Consider the following 4,737-nt stretch of genomic DNA (forward strand, 5'->3'; position numbering starts at 1 on the left):
CTGTTGATTGTTTCTCCTGGGTATCTTGATTCCAGCTTAGGATTCATCCAGCCTAGCATTTCGCATATAAGTTACTCTGCATATAAGTTAAATAAGCAGGATGGCGATATACAGCCTTGACGTACTTCTTTCCCGGTTTTGAACCAGTCAGTTGTTCCATGTCCAGTTCTAACTGTTGCTTCTTGACATGCATACAGATTTCTCAGGAGGCAAGTAAGGTGGTCTGGTATTCCTACAGTTTGTTGTGATCCACAGTCAAAGGCTTTAGCATAGTCAATGAAGCAGAAGTAGATGTATTTCCAGAATTCCCTTGCTTTCTCTATGATCCACGAATGTTGGCAGCTTGATCTCTGGTTCCTCTACCATTTCAAAACCCAGCTGGGACATCTAGAAGTTCTCAGTTCACATTACTGCTGAAGCCTACCTTGAAGGATTTTGAGCATAACCTTACTAGCAGGTGAAATGAGCACAATTGTATGGTAGTGTGAACATTCTTTGGCACTGCCCTTCTTTGGGATTGGAATGACTAGACACAAGTTAGACAGAGGTCCCAGGGCAGCAAATCTAGTCTCCTCTCTTCAGTGTAATCACTTCCTCCCTTAACAACCTCAGTACAAGGGACACAGGGAACAGACCAGGAAGTCTGACAAGTGTTTTGTGATTTAAAAAAAAAAAAAAAAACCTTCATAAAATACTGTAACCACACTCTCTTTCCCTAGGAAAAAAAGACAGCAAAGCATCCAATTAACCTGAGAGAAAACATTCCTATGAACTGCTATTAGAATGAAAGAAGCTATTTCAAACATATTTAGCTAAGAGCAAGAGTTAGTTTGGGTTCCTGTGATTTTCAAAACTCTAATCCATTTTAATCCTTTAATTGCTTTGTACTTGGGCTGAATTAGGAAGTTCAAGTTTTTGTCCATGAGTCTGAAGTCTGAAAGAAAATCCTGTGATTCACTTTTTAGAAGGAGATACTTTCAGTACCCTTAAAGTATTTCTAGGGATTATCCCAGAATAGGGATAATTTTGAACTTTAGGAACATTGGGTTAAAGACAGTTATATTAAATAGGGTGGAGAATATCAAACACAAAGGAATGATTAAATCAAACAAGAAACCATTTCTGCAGTTGTCATTCAAGAGAGAAGAGGCTATTTCCAGTTTTAAATCAAATAACTAAGGTGTGACTAATTTTCTCTTTTTTTGAGTAATTTTTATTGGAGTATAGTTGATTTACAAAGCTGTGTGAGTTCCAGATGTGCAGCAAAATGAATTAGTTATACATATACATATATGCACTTTGGGGGATTCTTTTCCCATATAGATTACTACAGAATATTGGATAAGTTCCCTGTGGTATACGGTAGGTCCTTATTAGTTATCTATTTTATATAGAATTGTATGTATATGTCAATCCCAATCTCTCAATTTATTTCTCTCCCCCCTTTCTCCCCTGGTAACCATAAGTTTGTTTTCTACATCTGTGACTCTATTTCTGTTTTTAAAATAAGTTCATTTGTATTATTCTTTTTTAGATTTACATATAAGTTATATCATATGGCCTTTGTCTTTCTTTGCCTGACTTACTTCACTCCATTTGGCAATCTCTAGGTCCATCCACGTTGCTGCAGATGATATTATTTCACTCCTTTTTATGACTGAGTAATATTCTATTACTACCACATTTTTATTCACTTCCATTGTCAACTGACATTTAGGTTGCTTCTGTGTCTTGGCTATTGTAAAGTGAATAATTTTCTCCTGTATATAGTTTAAGGGCTTCCCAGGTGGCGCTAGTGGTAAAGAACCCACATGCCAATGCAAAAGACATAAGAAACGCAAGTTTGGTCCCTGGGTCAGAAAGATCCCCTAGAGAAGGGCATGGCAACCCACTCCAATATTATTGCCTGGAGAATCCCATGGACAAAGGAGCCTGACAGGCCTTAGTCCATAGGCTCTCAAAGAATCAGACATGACTGAAGTAACTTAACACACACACAAATATATATTTTTAAACTACTTTTCTTGGTAACTATAGTTGCATCAGAAGAGAAAACTAGATTATTGCAGGGATAGGAATGGGACGGAAACCTGCCTTCTATCAGAAACACGTTTGTACTGTTGGAATTGGTACCACATACATATATTTATGGGCATAAAGCTAATAATTTATTAGTTGCTTATTAAATAAATAAATTTATGAAAAATGTAAGCAATGTGCTAAATTCCACAATTTCCAAATGCAGCAGTTAACATCATGTAATCCTTTCCATAACTTCAGCCAGCAGATGTGTTATTTGGTCTTATTCTCAAGCATCTGGTTTTCAAGATGGCTCTGCTGCTGACTCCTCTGCCCTGGGGTAGGATCAGTGATGACTTGTAACACCCACAAGCTGATTGTGTCAATTTAACATAAAGAAGAAAAATGGAGAATAACCTTTCAGTCCCAGATCTCAGGTTTAGTGCAACATCCTCAGCTCATTTGAGAAAGACCTACCCAGCTTAGGGGGTAGAGAATACAAAGCATGCCACCTCTTCCCCAGCAACTCTGTAACATGGAAGAGAAAGACACATGGTCTTTGTTCTCCCAAAGCAGGCCCAGATGGAGTTCCAGGAAAATTTTCCATGTTTCTCTTGTTGCTTCCTCACAGGCTATCTGCTCTCAGTGAGTAGGGAAGGAGGGTCTCCTTTCTCTCTCTTGTTTGTCCTCTAACACCTTAAATCCAGTGGGATGATGTTCATTTTGTGTGCATGTGTGCGTGCACACACACACACACATACTCACACACTTCCCCATATCATAAACCTGACTTCTAATAACTCCAAGGTCTAAATTTCTCTTTCTTTTCACCTTTCCCTAACTCATATTCTGGCTTCATCTCAAGTTCATCCCATGGGATGGCTATGGCTCTTGTTGAAACAGGATATTCTAAATTCTGTTCTCCAGATGAACCCTTAAGAATAGGGTTCTTAAACTCTAAGGTGCCAAAAAGGAAGAGGAAAGAAAGGACAGACAATGAGCTGTGGTTGATTATAGCTCAAAAGGGCATGTGATGGATTCCTTTATTCACAGGGGTCGATGACCTGCACTAATAGAATCCAAAGCCAGTGAAGTATGGATTCTAAAAAAAATCCATTGGTTGGAGGTAGAGTGATTATTGACAGAAAAATGTTGCTAAACAGGAGTTTACTGGAATTTTCCCTGGAGGACATTGCCTGAGAGACAAGTAACTGGAAGTGCTTTAACCAGCCTCAAGCCTTTGTTACTTTCAGTTTATGGTGTGTGACTATAAACAGCTGGACACAACTGAAGCGACTTAGCATGCACCCACAAAGATTCATGAGGAGAAAAGAGCTAGTGAGAGACACACAAGCCTTAAGACTGGTTAGAAAAAAGAGGTTGGAGACATATGAGGGGTGAGAGAAGAAATAGTTAGGGGTTAAGGATCTCTTTTCTGGAAGTGCACTCAGCAGTCCCGCGTATCTGTCTCTTGCTTCAACTGTGCTTGGAGGGAACAGACCCAGGGACGCCCCTTGCTCCAGCCTCCGACCACCCTCCAACATTTTTTCCAGTCACAACATTCAGAATCAGCCACACAGCTGTCCACAATCACTGACAATAACCACTATTTTTTGAGCTTAACTCCTTATTACCTGTCAACCATAAACTCCCAGATTCGCCAGAATTATTCCACCGAGGTGGAGACTTCTCTCCACCGCCTGGTCAACATGCATCTGCAGGCCTCCTACACTTACCTCTCTCTGGGCTTCTATTTTGACCTCAACGATGTGGCTCTGGAGGGTGTGGGCCACTTTTCATGAATTGGCCAAGAAGAAGCACAACGGCCCAGAGCGTCTCTTGAAAATGCAAAATCAATGTGGGAGCCACATGCTCTTCCTAGAAGTGCAGAAGCGTCTCTAGATGACTGAGGTAAAACCAAGGATGCTATGGAAGCCACCCTTCTCATGGAGAAGAATCTGAACCAGGCCCTTTTGGGTCTGCAGAGCCTGGGTTCTGCCCGCACAGACCCCCACATCTGTGACTTCCTAGAAAACCACTTCCTAGATGAGGAGGTGAAACTCGTCAAGAAGATGGGTGACCACCTGACCCACCTCCACAGGCTGGCTGGCCCCCAGGCTGGGTTGGGCGAGTATCTCTTGGAAAGTCTTACCCTCAAGCAAGACTAGGAGCCTCTGGAGCCCAGCGGCCTTTGAGGAGCCCCCTAACATCAGAGCATCTGCCTGAAGCCCCTCTTTACACCCACTAGGCAGCTTTTTAACACCCTGGAGAGACCACTCTCAAGCCCTGGACCAAATGGACACAATAAAGCTTTTTGAAGCCATATATATATATGTTTTCTCCTGCTGACAATGATACTCAAACTCCAGAGGAACCTATGGGCTTCCTTCTTGGCCTCCCCTCACCAGCTTCCCTCTTTCTCAGCCTGAGGTAAGAGTGGGGGTTGGGCAGGTGGCCAGAAGCAGTGGGGCAGGGTTTCCATGGGAACCCCAGGGTGTCTGAGAGACTTTCTCCCACTCCAATCTTACACAGATTTCCTAGCCTATGCACCCCCATTTCACACTCGGTGAAAAAGAAAACAGGCGTTTCCCTAGAAACAAAAGAAGTTTAAACCACACCCCATTTCTCTCCTCAACTTCTCAGTTTAGAATAAGTAATTCTATGTTGTTGCTTTTTAGTTGCTAAGTCATGTAAGACTCTTTGCAAACTCATGGACTT

General features: G+C 41.8%; 1 pseudogene; it reads left to right on the top strand.

Moving 5' to 3' along the window:
• The first annotated feature begins 2,077 nt into the window (after positions 1-2,077).
• On the top strand, positions 2,078-4,316 carry LOC783750 (ferritin light chain-like; annotated as a pseudogene).
• The last annotated feature ends 421 nt before the right edge of the window (positions 4,317-4,737 follow it).

Source organism: Bos taurus, chromosome 6, assembly GCF_002263795.3.
Source record: "Bos taurus isolate L1 Dominette 01449 registration number 42190680 breed Hereford chromosome 6, ARS-UCD2.0, whole genome shotgun sequence".
Taxonomy (NCBI): domain Eukaryota; kingdom Metazoa; phylum Chordata; class Mammalia; order Artiodactyla; family Bovidae; genus Bos; species Bos taurus.